At 45.4% G+C, this 23931-nt stretch overlaps 1 pseudogene across 1 annotated transcript; it reads right to left on the bottom strand.

Annotated features, from left to right (window-relative positions):
* Positions 1–1344: 1344 nt before the first annotated feature.
* LOC309337318 (zinc finger protein RFP-like) lies at positions 1345–23482 on the bottom strand (annotated as a pseudogene). The gene is made up of 7 exons (XR_014161658.1): positions 22917–23482; positions 10766–10861; positions 9506–9736; positions 7188–7210; positions 6291–6409; positions 5578–5610; positions 1345–2084 (listed from the first exon to the last, which is right to left on the bottom strand). The product of XR_014161658.1 is annotated as a zinc finger protein RFP-like (transcript).
* Between the last annotated feature and the right edge of the window lie 449 nt (positions 23483–23931).

The following is a 23931-nucleotide window of genomic DNA, read 5'->3' as shown; positions in this document are numbered from 1 at the left end:
CACAGTCCAACACACTAGCTGCTATGAAGTAGAAAACACATACAATTTTCTCCTAAAGGCTGGTGGTTTGGGGGTGCGAAGAAGCAGACATTTGCAAGGAATCAAAGGGAAAAGTACACACAAACATCACCAACATCATATAGGGGATGGAGGAAGGGGAGGTGGCCCTCAGGCAGGTGGGGGGGGAGGTGTTAGGTTGTGGGCGAACATAGCAGACGACACAGCGATTTCTCCAGAGCAGCTCTTTACTTGCAAGCTGGACAGAACTGAACAGCAAACAGCTCAGCCGGCCTGCTTTTATAGGCAGCCGGCTGTCAACATTGTAGCAACAACAACCCAGAGTTTCCTGCCTAAAGTAACTGACGTGGACCTGAGTGAAAACTATCTACAGACCTGAGTGAATACTATCTACAATATCCCCCTGCTGGCCCAGGGTGAAACTTCACTACATAACAGAAGGTGTCTTTATTTTGACATGTGCCACCACCCAGTGGGAAACGCAGGAAAAGGAGAGCAGGCTGCACTGGTCAGTAGTTGGTGGCCCTGATAGTGGAGCCAGAGAGAGTCCTGTCTGATCTTTGAGGGGTCAGTTCCACAGGCCTTTGTTGTTCTAGCTCTTAGTATCCCAGGAGAGAAATCAGATGCACCTGGTGCTGAGAAGACGTTCCTTGGGGGAGCATTGTGCATTTGGGGTGGGGCTGAGGAACACGGGGAGGGTGCCCTGCGAAATGTATAGGGCAGCACAGCCCATGGGGCCCCTTCCAGAAGCTGCCGGACTGCAGCTCCCATCCTCTCTGACCCCTGGCCATGCTGGATGGGTCAGAGGGGAGTTGGAGTCCAGCATTATCCAGAGGACACCCCATTTGCTGCCCCCGATAGACAGAATCCAGCCTGTAAATACGGAACGTTAATGCATCAACCCTAAGCACATATAACTGGGCAGAAGCCCCACTCAATGCAATGAGGTTCATTTCTGGCAACGTGTGGAGATGGTGAGGCTGTATTTGCAGAGGGCATTTGAAGCTGACACCCTGTTCAATTTCTTTTTAATTTTCTTCCCATCTGAGATCTCCAGCTGTCCTGCCTGAGATGGGGGAAGGGGTTCATTTTTTAGTCCTCTATAAATCCAATTATGCATGCATTTTTACAGCTGCATAAGGTCTTGTGGGGAGAGGAAGGTTTCGTAGAATTGCAGGGTTGCGAGGGATCCTGAGGGTCATCTAGTCCCACCCCCTGCAGTGCAGGAAACCTTTGCCGAACGTGGGGCTCCAACCCACAACCCTGGGATTAAGAGCCTCGTGCTCTGCCAAATCACACATGTCAAAAGGAAAACAAGACTCAAGGTGAGGAAAAGATGATTTATTGGGACTGTTAAAAGTGTGACTGCCTCTTTAAGAAGAAGCGAGCTGCAGAGGGAATTCTGGAGAAAGGAAGGAAAATGAATCTTCTCAAAGGGCCCTTGAAAAACTGCCCAAGGTTCTCCTGGTGGGTAAATGGTTTGTTATATGAGTCACTCTGGTCTGGAGAGAAACTCCTGCTGGGCCTGAGAGGCAGATTTAGTCTCCTCAGGAGATACTGAGGTGGGTTTTATATTCCCCCAGATAAAAGAAAGGGAGGAGGGTCTCTCCCGAGAACGAGGCTCCTGAGAACGTGTAGAGTTCGGCTCCTGAGTCAGCGTCAGAAAAAGACACACGTCCCCCTTCATAGTCCAGAGTCACCCGGATCCTCCTGGGCTCCTCACTCAGGGACAGAGGAGAGGAAACAGGGGAGGTGCAGGCCAAGTACCCCCCTCCCAACTTCCCCACAGCCCAGATCCCTCTCTTAGGATTGAAGCCGAAATAGTCCTTTCTCTCCACAGACTTCCTGGCGACCCCCACATCCCACCCCCCCCCCACTTCCCACAGTGACATCCCAGAAATGGCTGCCTGCTGTGAATCCTTCACGTCCCAACACACAAGAGTAGTGCCTGAATCTCCCAGGATTATCAGGCAGGGCTTGAGGTTTCTCTCCCAATCTCAGGCTTTTCCGATCCTTGGACAGGATGAGTTGGGGATGGGCTGTGTCTGGATCCAGAGTGACATTTGCTGTTGGAGAGAAGATGAGGGAAAGAGAAGATTAGTTCTCCCGGGGAGACACTTGTCTGACAATACGAGGAATACAATTAACATTTTAGAAAAATTACAAGTGAAGATTAACACCAAAGCAGTTTTGATATTTGTGGATGCGGAGAAAGCCTTTGACAATATTTCTTGGAGTTTCATGAAGAAAAATTTACAGGGAATGGGGGTAGGCCAAGGTTTTGAAAACGGTATAGGTGCAATTTATTCAGAACAAAAAGCTAAATTACGGTAATTGTGAACAATGTAGTCACAGAAGAGTTTAAGATTGAGAAAGGAACACGACAAGGTTGCCCAATCTCTCCATTGCTTTTTATATCGGTCCTGGAGGTTTTGCTTAATATGATTAGAAAGGACCAATTGGTTAAAGGTATACAAGTCGGAGCTAAACAGTACAATTTTTTTTTTAAAAAATATTTTTTATTAAGGATTTTCTTGTTTTCTAAACAGTACAAATTGAAAGCATTTGCCGATGATCTGGTATTGACACTACAGGAGCCAGAATCCAGTACTAAAAGAGTATTGGAATTGATTCAAGAATTTGGTCAGGTTGCGGGATTTAAGTTGAATAAGTTGGAAACTAAGGTTTTAGAGAAAAATCTAACAGTGATTGAGAGAGAGAAGTTTCAGAAGGAGACAGGATTAACATTGGTTAAGAAAGTGAAATACCTAGGGGTTAATATGACTGCCAAGAATGTGAATTTATTTAAAGATAGGCAAGTGTAGGGCTGCCCTATTTTGAAGAGCTAGAAAGAGGACACATTGGCCAACTTTGACTTTTAACCATGGATCGCTATGACGACTCTCATTTGAAATACCCCTACTATATGTAGGCTATAGAAGCTGTGATATATTGCTAGTAGCAGTGTTCTGAACTTTCAACAACAAAAGAATAATAAGAATACATATTGCTCCCTCACTTGCCACATAAAATATTTGGGCACATGTTCACATCTTTCTGAATGTAAGTGTGCACAGAACAATTTATTAACCTGTTGAACATCTGCATGTGGACTCTCCTTAAGGGCAGGGGGATCTTAACTCTCGCCCTCCCGGACTCCTCTAAGATCTTGTAGCTGAGCCAGCGTCCTTTTGGTTCAGCCACAAGAGAAGGGATTTTAACAGTATGTCGCTAGCTTAAGATGCTGATCTGTTGTGATTCACTGCTGCAGATTAGCCGAACCAGGTGCCTTAGATCTGAGACTAATGCTGGCATAGGCAACCTCGGTCCTCCAGATGTTTTGGGACTACAACTCCCATGATCCCTAGCTAACAGGACCAGTGGTCAGGGATTATGGGAATTGTAGTGCCGAAACATCTGGAGGGCCGAGGTTGCCTATGCCTGCTCTAATGCAATATTAAAATTTTCATGGGTTCTTGTAAACCAACAAACAGAACAAAAAAACTTGGGGACATTTTGCCAAAATTTAGAAATTTGCCCCGATACAAATCTTAAGAAATTTTGATCATGAAAATAGAAGACATGGCAGGGAAAAAGAGGACATTTGGCAACCAGGCCTGAAAAAGGTCACATGATGGAAAAGCAACCCAACTCTCTCTAGCCAGGAGTAAAACTCTTCCCTCCTCCGCCTGATCCTTCTGGGAAGTTTTTATCCCCCCTTCAAGTCCACCCTCTCTGCCTTTGTGGCACAAACAGCAGGGCTAGAGTCAAGCGGTGGATGGTTCTCAACTGTACAGAAGAGACTCTTGACCCCCCATGAAACACTAGTCCCCCCCCCCTCCTGTGAATTGGGGTCTCCATGTGAATTTTACCTCTCTGGAGATTTCTGAAAAACTGGACACCTGAGGAAGCAAAAAGAGGGTTAAGAGGCTACATTGCAATAGCTCAAAAATATATATATATATTGGGGGGTAAAGCATCTGTTTTTTCCTTATTTTAAGCAAAAGAACATAGAACAAAGAATTGCAAAGACAACAACTGAAGGCCTAAGCAATTAAAACAAGTAACATGTTTAGCTGTGATTCCTGCATTGCAGGGGGTTGGACTAAATCAGGGGTCAGCAAACTTTTTCAGCAGGGGGTCGGTCCACTGTCCTTCAGACCTTGGTACGTCAGGTTAAGTACTTAATTCGTTCCAGAGGTCCGTTCTTAACCTGAAACTGTTCTTAACCTGAAGCACCACTTTAGCTCATGGGGCCTCCTGATGCTGCCGCACCGTCGAAGCACGATTTCTGTTCTCATCCTGAAGCAAAGTTCTTAACCTAAGGTAATATTTCTGGGTGAGCAGAGTCTATAACCTGAAGCGTCTGTAACCTGAAGCGTCTGTAACCCGAGGTACCACTGTATCTTGAAAAAAAAATGAACAAAACCCTATGCCCCACAAATAACCCAGAGATGCATTTTAAATAAAAGGACACATTCTACTCATGTAAAAACAAGCTGATTCCCGGACAGTCCACGGGTGGGATTCAGAAGAAGATTGGGCTGGATCCAGCCCCCAGGCCTTAGTTTGCCTACCCATGGAATAGATGACCCTTGGGATCCTTTCAAACTCTACTATTCCATGATGTCATAGGGAAATCAGAAATGGTAAACCATGCTATAAAATGGCGGAGTACAACCATTCAAAAGCCACGAATGAAATGGGAATCTGTACTGGAGGGCTGGAGGAAGGTTAATATCTGCACCAAGTAAAGTGGTGGGGGAAAGCTGTTGAAACCGGAATTTCCAAGCATGCTGACAAAGCAGATTGCAGAGGAAGAATCGGCAGAGCTTTACCGTGTAATTCAAAGGGTCTGGTCAATGGGGAGTCCTCCCTCATGGAATGGGGCTGGTCTCATAAGAACAGTGGGAACTCTCAGGAGATGGGAATGGCTGAAGCACGAGAAATGGCTGGTGAAATGGCCTTGGCTCTGCTGCTGGGAGACCTCCCTGGGCAGGAGGTGGAAAAGGGACTGGGTGCTTGTGGGTGCCCTTTTTAACACACTTCACGAGGGGGAAATCAAGGCAAATCTTGAGAAGCCTCAAAAGAACCTCTCCAGATTGTGTAGAGGGAAAACAAAATGCAAGAGAGGTTCCCTATACATAAGAACTCGAAAACAGGGACACTGGACTGACCCTGCAGGATTTTCCCAAAGGGTTTTGTAAGATATTGTAAGGCTCTGATGCTTTTCCCTACAAACAAGCAGTATATAGATTTTATGAAAGCAAAATCTATAAAATTGAGGATGAAACCAGGATACTAGTCTATAGGCAGGAAAGGAACTCAAGACTGGTGTGCAGGTTCTTCACAGGGACAAGCTCTGCCCCCAATCCAAGCCTTCAAACCCTCTCCCAATTCACTTATGGGACAGACAAAGTGCCCAAACCCCCTAGAGGACTGTTTCCCAGAGTTACGCCATTGATGGGGGTCCCATAGTCTGCAGAAGAGACGGTTCAACACCCATGAAATATCAGTCCCCATCCCTCCTGTAAAATTGTTCCTCCCCAGGAAATTTACCTTTCTGAAGCTGTTTTTTGTATAACACAGCATCTGAGGAAGCAAAAAGTTATAAAGTGTAAGGGCAACACTCTTCCACCTGAAATAAATCTCCATATAAAAGAAGAAGAAGAAGAAGAGGAGGAGTTTGGATTTGATATCCCGCTTTATCACTACCCTAAGGAGTATTAAGGCGGCTAACAATCTCCTTTCCCTTGCTCCCCCACAACAAACACTCTGTGGGGTGAGTGGGGCTGAGAGACTTCAGAGAAGTGTGACTAGCCCAAGGTCACCCAGCAGCTGCATGTGGAGGAGCGGAGACGCGAACCCGGTTCACCAGATTACGAGTCCACCGCTCTTAACCGCTACACCACACTGACTCTTATTATTACATTATGAAGTAACACTTCATAATGTAGCATCCTTGAATTGACATCTATTCAGAGCAGGGGAACCTCCAAAAGGATAACCCCAGATTGTGTAGATGGGTAACCAAAAAGAAAAGGAGGTTCCGTAGAATTGAAAACAGATACACTCTGGTTCAGGCTTCCTTTACAGGATCCAGCGTCACAATATACATGGGCCATTCTGGGGGACAGGAAATGAAGGCTGGAGCTCCAAGAAGGAAGGTATCCTGGGGTTACTCAATTCCATGCAGTAAGAGCCCGGCATGTTCAGTTCTGAAGAAATAATAGAATTCCCAGTGTGAAATCCTGGCAGCCAATTTTAATTACCTTTCCATTGTTTCATTGCATCTTCCACAAGGTGATTTACATCACAGGATTCCAAGATCCTGTTCCTCAGCTCTGGAGGGAAAGCCATCGGCTTCTCTGGACTCTCTCTTTTCTCATACCTGGTGAAAAGAAAAACAATGTCAGCCCATTCAAATCCGCAATTTCTGTTAAAGGAAAAGAAAGGAATTGGGAGGAGGCCTAGAGGGATAGGCAGGCGCTGAGTGGGGAGTTTCTTCCTCACTACGGACTCCTCAGCCAGACCCCCAAGGGCCAAAACAGCAGCCCCAGGCCTCTGAGTCTCCCCACTGATGTCTATTCAAAGGAGAAGCAGAATCATATGGTATCAAGGGGCAGGAACTGTCTGAGGGTGATGAGAGCACAGCACATATTTCCTTTCTCTAGATGTCCCCAGAGAAGGAGTGAGGAAGAAAAAGAGATTCACTTCTGTTGGGAAACAAGAAATGTTCCTTAAAACCTCTACTCTGAACCTGAGTGACACCTTGAATTGAAATACTGCAGCTGGAATATGGTCAAGAAAATAGCCAATTCCTGCTCCTTGGTGAGAAATCGCCCCCCCCCGGGGCTCTATGGGGCAGGAGTTCGCTTGGGACAGGGTAGGGGGCCGGCAGAGTGACTGAACTGGTCAGTCTAGAAGGAAACAACGAAGGCAGGCACGTCCAACTCCCAAGAGACTGAGATCTCCTCACAGTATAAAAAGACCAACTGTGATCTACCCATTGTCGAGTCCCAAAGAGGGGGCCCTGCTTTTACCTCTGAGATGCCTCAGGGAGTGAGTCCTACAGTCTCCCCCCTGCAGCCCCTGGGGGGCCATGTCTGAGGTTCTTGCATCCCGGCCTCATGGAGGGATGCTAATGGAAATGAGCCAGATCCACTTACCTCTGCAAGGTGCTTCTCACATCCTAGAGGGGAAAAGAGAAGGGAATTCACTGCACACCACAGGCCACACTAGGAAGACAATCCTCAGACCCTGGAGTGGAAGAACAGCCTGGCCCTCGGATGTCAGTCTGCCTGGCACATGCCAAGGTTTGGAGTAGGAATGGCTGAATCAGCCAGTTTTGGTTTCTCACAGTTTTTATTTCTCCAGTCTGAAATTATTAATTTTTCCAGTATCAAGTTCTGCACATTTCCACATCTCTTTACAATTATTTTTTAAGAATCCTTATGGAACTCCACCAGCATTTCAGGGAAATTTAATATTTGTGGGTTCAGTAGAAGATTCCATCCCATCTCTTGTCTTAGATTATAATTTATTAACTTTAATCCAGTTTGTATTGTGCAATTCAGACGTAAGTAAGCCTACAGGATAATCCTACCAGGGAACTGTCCCAAATTGTCTTCCATAGAAGTCCCCAAATTTCAAATTCTACTTTCCAACTGGAAATAAGAAAAGCGCCTGCAGCATAAAATGCCTCCAAAGGGGTAATAAAGCAGCTCCCAGTACATCTCCAAGCACAATTCAAAGTGTTGGTGCTGACCTTTAAAGCCCTAAACGGCCTCAGCCCAGTATACCTGAAGGAGCATCTCCACCCCCATTGTTCTGCCTGGACACTGAGGTCCAGTGCCGCGGGCCTTCTGGCAGTTCCCTCGCTGCGAGAAGTGAGGTTACAGGGAACCAGGCAGAGGGCCTTCTTGGTAGTGGCACCTGCCCTGTGGAACGCCTTTCCATTAGATGTCAAAGAAGTAAAAAACTATCTGACTTTTAGAAGAAAACTGAAGGCAGCCCTTCTTAGTCTGATGCTGTATTGTTTTTAATATTTGGTTGGAAGCCGCTCAGAGTGGCTGGGGTAACCCAGCCAGATGGGCAGGACAAAAATATATTATTATTATTATTATTATTATTATTATTATTATTTAATTAAAAGACGCCTGCTCCTTGGGAGAAAGGCGATGGCAAACCTAGACATTATCTTAAAAAGCAGAGACATCACCTTCCCAACAAAGGTCCATATGGTTAAAGCCATGGTTTTCCCAGTAGTGATGTATGGAAGTAAGAGCTGGACCATCAAGAAGGCTGATCGCCGAAGAATTGATGCTTTTGAATTATGGTGTTGGAGGAGAATCTTGAGAGTCCCATGGACTGCAAGAAGATCAAACCTATCCATTCTTAAGAAGATCAGCCCTGAGTGCTCACTGGAAGGACAGATCGTGAAGCTGAGGCTCCAATACTTTGGCCACCTCATGAGAAGAGAAGACTCCCTGGAAAAGACACTGATGTTGGGAAAGATGGAGGGCACAAGGAGAAGGGGACGACAGAGGACGAGATGGTTGGACGGTGTTCTCAAAGCTACAAACATGAGTCTGACCAAACTGCGGGAGGCAGTGGAAGACAGGAGGGCCTGGCGTGCTCTGGTCCAGGGGGTCACGAAGAGTCGGACACGACTAAACGACTAAACAACAACAACAACAACAACAACAACAACAACAACTATTATTATTATTATTATTATTATTATTATTATTATTATTAAGCTGAGAGTTATTATTATTATTATTATTATTATTATTATTATTATTATTAAGCCGAGAGTTTCTTTGGGCTCATCCACACTTCTGCTTTTCCTGTGCCCAGAAAACACGGGTCCAAGTAGTTTTGCCTTTGCCCTGCCGCTTTCCCTCAGGAAAAACCTGTTCCTTAGTTCAACATCTAAGCAAACGTCAATCTGGAGAAAAGCTGGCTGATGTTTGCTCTAATTCAGCAGTTTTCCTTGAGGAAAGGGGTGGAACAAGCAGCAGTCTGGATGAGTCCCTCTGTCTTGCTCTTTTGTCACTGTGACTGAGCACCATTTTGGGCTGATCTGGATCCACTGTGAAGGTGATCAACCCAGAAGTTGTGGAGGGAACGGGAAGAGAAGTTTGGTCAAGAGACTGGCTCATGTCAGAAGGAGGCCTGAATCCTCGCTGAAGCCCAGCACAGGGCAGGAAGGCAGCATTGCCAAGAAGAAGGCATTTGGAGACAAATCATCAGCAAAGAGCAGAAAACCACCTCCTGTTCCATCAAGAACACAGAAGAATCTCTAGTCTGCATTCAGGTGAGTTAAGCATCCCAGGTCTCTTGGGTCTTCCTGTCCATTACAAACCTGACTGGAGGCTCCATCATCTGAGCCCCTGCACTCCTTGTATACATGAAAGAGACACATAAAGGATGGGAGGCAGCCTTTTCTTGGAGCCTTGGGCTGTTCCTGCCACCGTCTTACCTGCAGGAGTTCATTCGCTGGCTGCTGACCCTTCTCCTCCATCTCCTGGATGATCTTCTCAAGCGAGGAGAGTTTCCTGGAGATTCTGGCCAGCTGCTCATCCCTTCTCCCTGCAATCTCCTTCTCCACCTCTTCCACATGATTCAGCAGACCTTTTTCTTGTTCTTCCAGGAACTGGCGCAGTTCTCTGAACTTCTCCACAATCTTCAGCCTCTCCGTTTCTGTTAATTTCTGCAAGAAAAGAGGAGGTCTGAGTGTGTTTGGTCCTTAGCCTCAAAACAGCAGAAACAAAATTATGAGAATTAAACAGGGTGGACACTTCTGATATTTCTATAGACATGAAACCTCCAGTGGCTAAAGAAGTAAACCTTTATTTTGAGGGGAGGCCCTCTCCATTGCTGTTTCTGTTGACGTCTATTTTGCAGACGGATACAGCCTAAAGGAAGGAGCTCTTTTTTCCTAGCCATGGATTTTCCCTGCATGTTTTGGGGCATGGCATAACCAGAGTTCACAGTTGTTCAGAGAACATCCAGGGACATAAAACACCCCTCAGTTTAGACTGGGGCCATTTAGGTGTTGGAAGGAACAGAAACAGAGGAGAACAAAGTGCAGAGTTCATCCCCAGAGCTCCCCTGTTTTCTTTAAAGGTTTTAAAAAGCCTGAGTTTTCTAAAAATGAACAAGAGAGCACATTTAGAATTCAGTTCTTTAGTAATATTTATGGTAAATCAGGATTTGGATTAAATTGCTTCCACCCTTTCAGCTCACAAGTCCTCAGGCTTCTCCTTGACTGCTATTCACATAATAAATGACAAGGGGAAATAAACTCAATTTAGCTGCATTCAAAGGTGAACTTACCTAATTCGCTCTTGCTGAAAAAATACAGAGACCAAAACAGAGATTTAAAATTCTGATATTTTCAAGCTTGACCCAGCCAGGTAATATTCACAAAAAATGTATTTATGAGGGTAAAGAACAGATCAAAATATTTATACAAGGAGGTAGCTACCCTAACATCTGATTCATAACAGACTGATGTGGAAAAAGGAGAAATGTGGAGAAGCTGAAACGGGCAGATTTCTCCATCCCTCCTCAGTCCTGACTCTCCACTTCTTCGTCTCCTTCTTCTTCTTCTTCTTCTTCTTCTTCTTCTTCTTCTTCTTCTTCTTCTTCTTCTTCTTCTCTATTGAATTTATATACTGCCCTATACCTGGAGGTCTCAAGTGCTTGTTCCCTGTCTAGTAACCACAGAGACACTTACAAGGAGGTCTTTGCTTTCCTTGTCCAGATCTGCTTGATGGGCCAGAATTTCCCCCCTCTCTTTCCTCAGAATCTCCAGGCGGCGACAGATCTCTCCCTAAAGAGAAAAGGAAAAACTCAGCTTTGATTGAGACACACAGAGAGATGAAAATCATAATGGCTTCTTGCGCCCAGTGGCCTTGCTAGAATAGCAAAGTAGTTTCGTGGGGGAAATAAAAGTAAAGAGGTTTTCAGCCTCTTTGGATCCACGGCTCCATGGATCAACTACCCTGTGGGGCTCAGGATCCCCCCTTGCCTGCAGAGCTGGCAGCCCCTCACCCTTTCTCAAACACCCTCCCTTGCGGAGTGATCTCTCAGCCTCCTCTCCTTTCCTTGGGAGTCCCAGCCTGACTTCTCATCTTGAGGTCTCAGGGAGAAGTGGGAAGAGGAGGAGGAGGAGGAGGAGGAGGAGGAGGAGGAGGAGGAGGAGGAGGAGGAAGGGCTAAGGCAGGATCCAACCTGGAATGTATCAGCCTAGCATCAAAGAGATAGGGAGGTCAGCCCAAGAGATGCAGGGATAGAGCAGCACTTCTCAAAACTTCACCCATTCCAAACCCCTCTTTTGGGTCAGATGGCAATTCTGGTTTTCTGCTATTTGTCAGTTATTTTCTCTGCAGTAGCCAGACCCCCAAGTGTGCTTGGGCCACCAGGGGGGATTTAAGTGCTGCAGCTTCTTCCATTTCTGGGCCAGAGAAGTTCTTGCTGCGGCCAGAATCCACCCAAGTAGCTCCTTTGATCAGAAGATTGCTGTCTGGTCCTCCAGCCAATTCAAAGGGACCAGCTTCTTTTCACTATTATTACTATTTCGTGGCATTTTTGGCATTGCATGGCACAGGAGCATTTTTGCACCACTGTAGTAGAACAAGTGATTTTTTAAAAAAGGGATTAAAAGGCACTATATATAGTATATAATTGCACAGGTCCAATTCCGAGTTGCCATGAAAAAGTCATCTTTCCCCCTTGTCCTTGCAGATGCTACTCTGAACCACGGAGTCCTTTGCCATTTGGGGGGGGGGAGGAGATCCTCAGTCCCCCCCCCCACTGAAACTGTAGCACCCTGCTTGTGGTTAACGCTTAGCTGGAATGAAATATTCAACGCAGCAATAGAGAAATTAAAATAGTAATTTATTTGTCAGACAAATAAATAAGAGGCTCAGTGGTACGTGGTTACCAAGCTCTGGCCTGCCCTCCTGCCATTCTGGCCAGCACTTATATTCCCTTAATCCAGCCCCTTTGCTCCTCCTATGGCTGCCTCTGTCCAATCAGCCTGGTTGAAATTCCTATTGGCTGTTTGCTAGAGCCAATCACAAAAGATACACCCACAAAAGATACACCCATTTCCTTGCCCTTATATGGGAGACAAAGAGCTATATATAAATGACAAATAAGTAATAATATATCTTACATGGAATCTTAATTACCAGCTCACCTCTTGCCCTTCTTGCCCTATTGCCTTTTAAAACAAATGGTTTAATCTTACATTTTATGTTCAACAGATGTCAAGGATCTTGAGTTTCACATCAACATTGAAAGATTTCCTTCATTTAATGTTTCTAAACAAAATGCCTGACAACTATATATCAAGACTGCTTAGATGGCGTCTTCTGTCTGGCAGCGGGGGGGCTGGTGGCTGACTTAATTTCAGGATAAATACAACTCTTACAACCATATGAAATAAGAATCTAGCATTCCTTAAATCCTTTGCATAATTACATTTAAGCCAATATATTTAAGCTAATATATTTCATACATTTATCATAGGTAGCCTCTTAAAAGAATAAAGCTTTTCAAAGTAAAAAGGAAGGAACTCAATAAAACACAGCTTTTAAAAGAAGCCTCTTCAGTTTGCACCTCCCCCTTTCCCCCTCCTCTCCAGCCTCAAAATAAAATAGGAAGAAGCTGCTTCTTCTGCCAAGCCAGTTGCCTTTCCAACATTTAACACATTTTAACCTTTTTTAACTCTCTTAGTTTAAGAAACAGCTTTTGAAGAGACTTCCCCAAAAATGCTCTCTTTCCAGCTAAATGTTTCTCCCCATTGCTCCTGGCCTTTTAACCTTAGAAAGAAGATCTGGCTCATTTTACTGGGAGGCACATTGGTATTATCTTCCCCATTCCTAATGGTGTTTTCTCAGCCTTGGGGCAGCATATGTAATTCTCCCTTTTTATGACTTTGAGAATTGTTTTTCTACTATAAATCAATGGGGCCCTTCTTGTCTTAGGAGGAAAAACATCTTGCCAAGGTTCTTTTAGGCAGCTGGTCTTTTGCCTGGCATGAAACATTTGAAAATCCTTTTTTTTTAAGCTCATTTTTAAATACAAGCCTTGATTGAAATATATAGAAGCTTTGATAAAAATGCAGGCTTATGATTAGATGCCTCATTCCCCCCTTTCAAGCTCAAGGACCTTCATCCCAAGTGTCCTTGATAGCTTGACCTTCATCATATTCCTGAGGTAAAGCTCTGTATAGGGCCATGATATGAGGTAGAGTTTCATTTGAAACCATCTTGCTAATTGTACTTCTAAAACATGAAATGATACATGGCATCATACATAAAACCAATACTACTACTGTCAAGAAAAACAAGCAAGACAATAGTATCCCTTTAAGTCCTGTGACATTAGGTAACCAATTGGTGAGCCATCCCATATCCCATCCTTCCCATGTTTGTACTGGGACATGTGCTATATTCTCCATCTTTGTGGCCAACACACGGATTGCCTCACCATTATCAGAAATGTTAAAGCAACAGGCATTCCCTGTCAAGTTCAAGACTCCACATAGGCCTCCCTGCCTGGCAAGTACATAATCCATTCCCATTTTCAGCTGCAAAATGGCGGCTCTACTTTCATCCAACTGTTGTGCAATAAGTCTCAAACTCTGGGCCGTTGCATTGGTTACAAGTTCCACTACTGCTTGCAATCGAATTATTCTGTTTAGATTATAAATAGGATCCCGTGCCCCTTGTATGAGCTCACCAGGATTCCAGGAGGCAGGATCATAATAGGCTATAATGCGCTCTGGTGGCCAATCATCAGTACCGCTCCAACTTTGGGTACTTCCTCCTGCTATATGAGAAATATCAGCATTCCTTCGTGTTCGCCTGGCCGAACTAGTGGGCATAATCCACATTGGTGGTAATACCCAACCCAAGAAACAAGTCCCACTCCATTTGGAAGGGAGTTTCTTGTATGCCCATTCTCCACATATCCACCACAACCATCGGGTCTGAGGTTTTTGGTACGGGGAATACAGAAGGCGAAATACCAAAAGGGGTAGAGAGTTCACAGTGCAGTATGTTAGATTGCCTTCTTCTGTCACAGTTATGTTCCACACCACTTTCCATGCGTGAATAAAAGGAGGTGCACAGGGCAAGGCATTCCGAGTTCGATAGGTAGTACCGTGTGCCCAGGTATGACTATTCTTCTTATAATCCCAAGTATAGTGACAATGAGAAGAGCCTATCATGGGAGAATCAGCTGCATCTGATGATTTATGTACACAGAATTCCCCTTGTACAGGTATAACTCGTAATGGTTTAGTTGAGTTCCATCCGGGGAAATTCTGTATTTCAGTTTGGTGTGGCATTTCGCTTACCATACCAATAGCATCTAATGGTATCGGTAATAACGGCATACCTCCCTCTGAATCATCTGGCCCAAGAGAGCAAACAAGGCAATTGGTCCTATTTGCAACATTAGCTACCATTTCAGCTAAACCTACCCACATATTGTGGTCATGGCTGAATCCATATTTAGCCAATTTGGTCAGATTCAAGGACCCTTCCCCTTCCCAAGGGATCAGGATTAATAAAATCATGTTGATGTCTAGTATATGCATTCCTTCCACAAAAGATTACCTTATTGTGATAGCAAATAATTATTAGCCCCAATATAATTCCCCCAGTGACAGAAATGGGGAACCACCAAGACCAAAACATATATCCCGAGGATCCCCAATGAGTAATATCTCTGATAATTGTTCCACAAGGGGGGGGCAGTCAATCAATTGTATTAGAGAATCTTTCCGTTCACAGTCGCTGGTTCAGACGCTCCTCAAGCTTCAGGCGTGCGCAGGTCAGCCAGCTTCCAGGTTGTGGCTGCAGCAGGCCGGTCGTCAAATGTTGCCCGTGACCTAGCCCGTTCCCGGTAGGGCTAGATACAGGGGTTTTTGGAGAGAGTTAGTTTTAAAGGATTAGAGGGGTCACCTTTGCACGTCCAACTGCCTTCAGACTTCTTCAAACGAGAGTGATGAATCCAGGGGGTCACCTCAGCTACCTTCACCGCTGTTGGAGTAGAGAGCAAGACGGTGTAAGGTCCACGCCACTTAGGTGCAAGTGGATCACGTTTCCACTCTTTCACCCATACGCTATCGCCAGCCTGGAACTGATGAATCGGCTCGGCAATGCTGCACGGCGTACGCTCGAGGGCCCACCTGTTAAGAGAAACAAAAACACGGGAGAGAGATTGCACTTGTTCCTGTGTCACATGGTCTCCTATTTGTTTAAGGTCAGCTGGAATATCCTGAACAAAGGAGGGCGGTCTCCCATACAGGAGCTCAAAAGGTGACAACTTAAGTCTTTTTGTGGGTGCACACCGAACACGAAACAGTGTTATGGGTAACACATCTACCCATCCCAATCCCGTTTCCTGGGTTAATTTTGCCAATTGGGTTTTCAGAGTCCGATTCATTCTTTCAGTTTTCCCTGAACTCTGAGGCCTATATGCTGTATGCAGTCTCCATTTTACTTGTAGGACTCGACATACATCTTGTACTACTTGATCAATGAACGCTGGCCCATTATCACTTCCAATGCATCTAGGTAATCCAAACCTTGGGATCAATTCAGTGAGGAGTCTTTTAGTTACCTCTCGTGCCTTTTCAGTTCGGGTGGGAAAAGCTTCAACCCATCCGGTAAGAGTATCTACAAACACAAGGAGATACTTGAATCCCTTAGAAGGGACCAGCTCTGTGAAGTCCACAATTAGGCTTTCCATGGGGACGTATCCCACATGCTGAATTCCAGGAGGTTGTACCGGTCCCTGCCTGGGATTGTTTTTAGCACAAAGAACACATTTCTGTGAAATGCAAGTTGCTAATTGTGATAGATTAATAATATACAACTTCCGACTGAGACTCTCTCTAGTTGCAGTACCGCCAAGGTGAGTAGATTCATGATAATTTCTTACAATTGTGCCTGCTAGATGATGAGGTACATAAATCCTATTGTCCGGCAGGATCATCCAACCGTCCTTCACAACTGCTCCTTCCTGTTCAGCCCACTTCCTCTCTTCTGGGGTATAGTGAGGTTTAACTTCTTCTGGAACTACCTCTGGTATGAGGGCTGCTATAAATCCTCCCACAGGCTTTTGGGCTGCCTCTCGGGCTGCTTTGTCAGCAGCATGATTTCCTCTGGTTATTGGATCCCTCCCTCGTCCATGACCTTTGCAGTGCATTACAGCAATCTGTTCTGGAGCCCATACTGCTTCTAACAGGATTTCTACTTCAGGTCCATATTTCAAAGCCTTCCCGTGGGCTCCGATTAGACCTCTTTCTTTCCATAGAGCTCCATGTGCATGCAGGGTTAAGAAGGCATATTTTGAATCAGTATAGATGTTTGCCTTACATCCGGCTGCCAATTGCAGAGCTCTAGTTAAACCTATAAGTTCAGCCTTTTGTGCTGAGGTGCCAGCAGGCAAAGCTTCAGCTTCCACAACTTCCTCATTGGTGACCACAGCATATCCTGCTCGTCTGGCACCTTCATGCAGGTAACTGCTACCATCAGTATAATATACAACATCTGGATTTTTTAATGGTTCATCTTTCAGATCAGGTCTACTGGAATAAACTTCATCCATTATTTGGAGACAATCATGTGATTCCTCATCATCTACCTCTGGTAGGGGCAGCAAAGTCGCTGGATTGAGCATATTCACTACTCGTAGATGAATCCTGGGATTTTCACACAATAGGCCTTGGTATCTAGCCATCCTTGGGTTCGTTAGCCAATAACTACCCTTATATTCCATGAGTGTCAGAACAGCATGAGGTACATTCACATACATCGTCTGGCCAAAGGTAAATTTATCAGCTTCTTTGACAAGGCTCGCAGTGGCCGCTACTGCCCTTAGGCATGGAGGCCATCCTTTTGCTACTGAGTCCAATTGTTTAGACAAATAAGCTACTGGACGGTTCCAACTTCCTAATCTCTGGGTCAGGACTGCCGCTGCAATCCCATTCTGTTCATGTACATACAGCTGAAAGGGTTTTTCCGAATTAGGCAATCCAAGGGCTGGTGCCTCCATAAGTCGCTGTTTGATAACTAAAAAGGCTTGTTTCTGCTCAGGTCCCCATACGAATGGGTCCTTTTCTGCACCTCGAGTGCTTTCATGTAAGGGCTTGGCCAGACTACTGAAATCAGGTATCCATAGTCTACAAAACCCTGCTGTTCCCAGGAATCCCCTAAGTTGTTTTCTTGTGGTAGGTTCCTTGATAAGGCAAATAGCTTCTTTCCTCTCTGGTCTCAATGCTCGTTGTTGGTGTGAGATGTCAAAGCCCAAATATTTGACCTTTTCTAAACATAACTGTGCCTTTTTCTGGGAAACTCGGTAGCCAGCTTCCCAGAGCAAGTGGAGCAGTTCCTCTGTCCCTTCTTTACAGGTATCAAAATCCTTTGCAGCTAGTATAAGATCATCCACATATTGCAGAACCACCTTTTCTCCCGGTGTTGAGGGGTAACTTGTTAGATCCCTTGCCAAGGCAGTGCCAAATAAAGTTGGGGAATTTTTGAATCCTTGGGGCAATCTTGTCCAGGTTAGCTGGCCTTTTGTTCCTGTCAAAGGGTCTTCCCACTGGAAGGCAAATATAGGTTGGCTCTGTGGTGCCAGCCGGCAACAGAAGAATGCATCTTTCAAGTCCAATACAGTAAAAAATGTTGCTTCTGGTGGGATCAAACTCAGCAAGGTATATGGGTTTGGTACATTTGGGTGCAAGGTCTCGATAGCCTGGTTTACGAGCCTCAAGTCCTGCACTGGCCTGTATTCATCTGTCCCAGGTTTTCGAACAGGCAAAAGGGGTGTGTTCCATTCTGATTGGCAAGGCTTAAGCAGACCATATTTTAATAGGCGGTCCAAATGTTTCTGGATGCCCTCCGCTGCTCGCCGGGGTAAGGGATATTGCTTTACAGATACAGGGGTAGCCATAGGTTTTAGGGTTACTACAATTGGAGCTATATTCTTAGCCATTCCTGGTGGGCTATTTTCAGCCCATACTCCTGGTGGCACCTGTAGAGTTCGGAGGAGCTTGTTTAATTCTGTATCCAATGTGGGTTGGACTTGCAAGGCTGACATTAGGCGCCATGATTGTTCCTTAGGTACTGAGAGGGTAATTATTCCTGCTGCTTTTGATGGCAGTTTCATTTCTGGACCTCGAGGAGTGAAAGTGATTTGGGCCTGCAATTTGGACAGCATATCTCTACCTAAGAGAGGTATTGGACACTCAGGTATATACAAAAACTGATGGGTTAAACGATGTCCCCCAATCTGGCATTCCAAAGGTTGGAGGAAAGACCTCTTGGCTGACTGTCCAGTGGCACTTTTAATGACTACACTTTTAGATGCCTTTTTCTGCAATAGTTCTGGGAGTACCGAGTATTCAGCCCCAGTATCAATCATAAAGTCTATTAAATGGCTCCCTAATTGAATCGTGACCGTGGGCTCCTGGAAGCCTAACTTTATGGAGTCCGGTCGTTCCTAGTCTTGGGTAAAATCCTCTTCTGCCAGTCCAATGAAATTGTCTCTACTCCGTCCCTGTCCTGGTCTCTGATATCTTCCATCTCGGATCATTCCCCGTCCCCGTCCCTGGTTTCTTGGGCCGGAGCCTGGGCCTGGGCCTGGGCCTGGGCGCACTTCTTCCAACCTCAGGGGTTCAGGACACTCCCGCTTCCAATGACCCTCCTTCTTGCAATTTGCACATTGATTCCTTCCCAGTGGTGGATTCCTTCCTCGCCCTCGCCCTCCATTTAAGGGGCGGTGGTCTTGCTTCACTGCTGTGGCTAGCATTACCATCTTTTCCTTCTGCCACTTCTTCTTCTCTTGCTTCTCAGCCTCATCCCTATTCCGATAAACTCGGCGTGCAATGGCCATAATTTGGCTCATCAGCATCCCTTCCCATCCTTCTGATTTCTGAATTTTCTTACGAATGTCAGAAGCGCACTGGGCCACAAATGTAGCAGTAATCATTCTGCTGTTTTCAGGGGCTTCAGGGTCAAAAGGAGTCCATATACGATAGGCTTCTTGCAGCCTCTCTAAAAAGTCTCCCGGACTCTCATTTGGTTTTTGTTCTACTTCTGAGACTTTAGACATATTAGTGGGCTTCTGGCATGCCCTGCGGATACCTTGCACAAGTGTCTGGCGGTAGGTGGTAAGTCTGGCCAGGTGAATTGCATTGTTTGGATCCCAATTAGGATCTTCCAAGGGAAAGTTATCTTGGAGATGACGGTCAATATTATAAATATTTCCCGCTCTGGCCTGCTCACGCAAATATATCTGTGCCTTTTCAATTATGTCTCTCCTTTCCTCAGTGGTGAACAGAGTATTTAGGAGCTGGCGACAATCTGTCCAAGTAGGGCTATGAGTATTTACTATTGAAGTCACCAAGTCCATCATAGCCTGAGGTTTTTCTGCAAAAGATGGGGTGTGTGTTTTCCAATTCATCAGATCTGTAGTTGTGAATGGAATATATTGCAGGGTCGAAGTTCGAGGTGGCCGTGGTCCGGGTTGCCCATTAACCAGCGCAGGCTCCTCAAGTGCATCAAATACTCTTCTAAGAGGGGCTACTACGTGATCTTTCTCTTCACTTTGCTCTAGGGGCCTCAAATCATAGGGGATGGTATCTGTCGCAAGGCGTTCTTTTAGCAGCTTTATACGCCTGGCTGTATTGCTTGCTGACCGAGCAAGGTCTCCCTGTAACTTCTGTAATATTTCTCTGGGACTTGGATGCACAGGGGTTTGGGGTGGGCAATCAGTTGTTCCACTAAAGGAGACTGTAGATGGAGGTCTATTAGGAGTCACAGGTGGAATAACCACTTCTGCTTGGGCTTTATTATAGAACTCCAATGCCTCCTGAAGATATTTATCATAATCTATCAAGGAATCAAGCTCTGTGACTCCACTCCCATTATTCATTCCAGTTTCTTGCCTTGGGGTTACAACTGGTGGAGTGTTTGGATTAAGCTCCCTTCGATGTGGAGCATAGGGTGGAGGTGGAAGCACCTCTTCCTCTGGCCCCTCAAAAATGGGTTTGAGTTTATTTGGCAAGATTCCTTTCCTAGCTTCGGCTTTTACAGCCAATAATTTGCATCGTTTGACTTTGCATTCCCTTATCCATGGAGGATTTTTATTTAATGTGCTCAGCCAGGAATCTATATATGGAAATTGTTCTGGGCACCCTCCAGTTTCTTTGGCGATATCAGTCCAAAGTTTGCTTACTAAATTTATATCAAAGGTTCCCTGGGATGGCCATCCAGTAATTTGTTTTGGCCATTCTAGTTCACATAACGTTCTCAAGCGCTCTGGCGTCATTTTGACTCCATATGCCCCTGAGAAGGCTTTCTTAAAATTATTTAACATACACTCAAGAGGTGTATTTTCCCCCTTTGAACCCCCAACTCCCATTGTATGGCCCTGTGAAGTATCCACTCAGTCACTCACAGACGCGCTTCGTGGGTTTCCTTGCCTAGTGAAGTCGCCTTACTAGGAACCGAAGTACTGCCCACTCCACACTCGGGTCAGCTACAGATTGCTCTGTACTTTCTCACACATACAATGCGCTGGATACTTCACCACACTCTACCTCCCAATTTTTCCCTTTCCCTACACCAGATCACCATCTGATGTACCCAACCACCTAGCGTACTCAGTTTCCCCTTACTGAGACGCAGAAGTTTGATCAAGACTTCTCTTCCTCCTAATTAATTGGAGGGCCAAAAATCCCTTTGTGCACTTACCCTTGGTTGGTTCCCTGTTTCCCCCGGTCCGTCGCCGCCAGTGAGCAGGGTATCAGACAGACGAGTCTTCTGCGTTCCCCCTGGAAAAAATTACCAGTGCGCGCTTTGGGTAAGCAGTTGTCCTCTCTCTTGTACCCTGCCCAGTAGGGCGAAGGGGCTGCGTTCCAGCAGACCACTTATCCGAGTCACAGGGCACCATAAAATGTAGCACCCTGCTTGTGGTTAACGCTTAGCTGGAATGAAATATTCAACGCAGCAATAGAGAAATTAAAATAGTAATTTATTTGTCAGACAAATAAATAAGAGGCTCAGTGGTACGTGGTTACCAAGCTCTGGCCTGCCCTCCTGCCATTCTGGCCAGCACTTATATTCCCTTAATCCAGCCCCTTTGCTCCTCCTATGGCTGCCTCTGTCCAATCAGCCTGGTTGAAATTCCTATTGGCTGTTTGCTAGAGCCAATCACAAAAGATACACCCACAAAAGATACACCCATTTCCTTGCCCTTATATGGGAGACAAAGAGCTATATATAAATGACAAATAAGTAATAATATATCTTACATGGAATCTTAATTACCAGCTCACCTCTTGCCCTTCTTGCCCTATTGCCTTTTAAAACAAATGGTTTAATCTTACATTTTATGTTCAACAGATGTCAAGGATCTTGAGTTTCACATCAACATTGAAAGATTTCCTTCATTTAATGTTTCTAAACAAAATGCCTGACAACTATATATCAAGACTGCTTAGATGGCGTCTTCTGTCTGGCAGCGGGGGGGCTGGTGGCTGACTTAATTTCAGGATAAATACAACTCTTACAACCATATGAAATAAGAATCTAGCATTCCTTAAATCCTTTGCATAATTACATTTAAGCCAATATATTTAAGCTAATATATTTCATACATTTATCATAGGTAGCCTCTTAAAAGAATAAAGCTTTTCAAAGTAAAAAGGAAGGAACTCAATAAAACACAGCTTTTAAAAGAAGCCTCTTCAGTTTGCACCTCCCCCTTTCCCCCTCCTCTCCAGCCTCAAAATAAAATAGGAAGAAGCTGCTTCTTCTGCCAAGCCAGTTGCCTTTCCAACATTTAACACATTTTAACCTTTTTTAACTCTCTTAGTTTAAGAAACAGCTTTTGAAGAGACTTCCCCAAAAATGCTCTCTTTCCAGCTAAATGTTTCTCCCCATTGCTCCTGGCCTTTTAACCTTAGAAAGAAGATCTGGCTCATTTTACTGGGAGGCACATTGGTATTATCTTCCCCATTCCTAATGGTGTTTTCTCAGCCTTGGGGCAGCATATGTAATTCTCCCTTTTTATGACTTTGAGAATTGTTTTTCTACTATAAATCAATGGGGCCCTTCTTGTCTTAGGAGGAAAAACATCTTGCCAAGGTTCTTTTAGGCAGCTGGTCTTTTGCCTGGCATGAAACATTTGAAAATCCTTTTTTTTTAAGCTCATTTTTAAATACAAGCCTTGATTGAAATATATAGAAGCTTTGATAAAAATGCAGGCTTATGATTAGATGCCTCAAAACCTCATTGCAGAGGCTCCACAGCACCCCCAGAATAAGCCACCAGTAGGTGCTTCTACTCCCCACTCCCAAATCTGCTTCCAAGAGATACTGGGGGGGGGATCCTGCACCATCTGGTCAATTCCTGGCTAACAGTCCCCTCCCCCCCAGCTGATCCCTTGCTGCTCTCTGTTTTGCAGGGCATTGAGGAGGAATCCTGGTCACCAAAGGAGACATGTACTTAGTTGTCTATGTGCCATTTACATCTCTACTGTTCTAAATATGTACAGAGCAGCCTTGCTGGGGGATGTGGATGAGGTTAACCCTTTCTCTCCCTGCCAAGGTCCCAGTTCAAATCTTTGAAGCTGCTGTGAGTATTTCAAGATCCCCTTGTCCCCCTGGCAGAGAAAAAGACTTCAACGCCCCCCTCCAGCCATCCCAGGAGCCCCCAGGCTTCCCCTGGGCTGCTTCCAAGGCGATAAACAAGGACCAATCTATGCCATGCCTAGTTTGGACCTGAGAATTACAAAGCAAACCTCCCAGGAAGAATCCACAGCTATTTATTTCTCCCCCTCCAGATCCAGAGATCTCCTACCTTGTATTCCTCCAAAGCCTCTTCCAGAGGAATCACCTTGTGATTTTCATGTTCCTTTGATTTGTCACACACCAGGCAGATGGGGGCCACGTGGACTTTGCAGAAGAGCTTGAGGGGCTCCTGGTGCTTCTCGCAGACTCCTCCTTTCCCTCCTTCCTCCTTTCCACAGACTCCTCCTTTCCCTCCTTCCTCCTTTCCCTCCTGGAGGCTGAGATTCTTGGCTATTTCCACCACATTAGCCAGTAGCCGGTTGGAGACGAGGCTCCTTCTCTGGACTTTTTCTCTGCACTGAGGGCAGGAAGCCTCTGCCTCCGATTCCCCCCAGAACAGGACCAAGCAGGATCGGCAGAAGTTGTGCCCACACTCTGGGATGGTGACTGGATCCTGGAAGTAATCCAGGCAGATGGAGCAAGTGGCTTCATCATGGAGACGCTGGATGTGACCCCCCGCAGCAGCCATGGCTCCCTCGCGCTGAAGACCCGAGTTAAGTTTCGCTTTTTCAGTTTTCAGTCACTGGGAGTTTCCCTTCCTGGAAATGACTCAGTGATCATGTGATCTTTCTTTTTTAAGAAAAAAAAAACATGTCTCCAGGTCTTTGCAATTGCTGAATGTTTTCTCAAGTAGCAGCGAATGCTTTTGGATTCCTTCCCATACACACAAACACACGCATACCTGGTAAGTTGTGGTATTCATACTGCAACATTTTTCATTCATAGGCTTCCTTGTCATTTTTGAATTGGGAGAAAATCTGCCTCTGCCCTAAAAGGACAGGAGTTCTGATTTAGCAGGCGGGACTTGATTGCGTGAAGAGAACTCCTAAAAGTCTGGTTGCTAGTTCTAACTTTATCCCCTTTTTAGCAGGCTGGCAAAGAACTTCAGATTGGAACAGACGCTTTCAGCCTTGCCAACCTGGTGCCCTCTGTTTCCTTAATCCTACAGCTCCCATCATCCCTGGCCAGGACATCTGCAGGTATGGTTGGGAAGACCTTGCAGAGCCACTGCCAGTCAGTGCAGG

Source organism: Podarcis erhardii (genome assembly GCF_964252035.2).
Source record: "Podarcis erhardii genome assembly, chromosome: 2".
NCBI lineage: Eukaryota > Metazoa > Chordata > Lepidosauria > Squamata > Lacertidae > Podarcis > Podarcis erhardii.
This window is presented reverse-complemented; position numbering and strand designations above follow the sequence as displayed.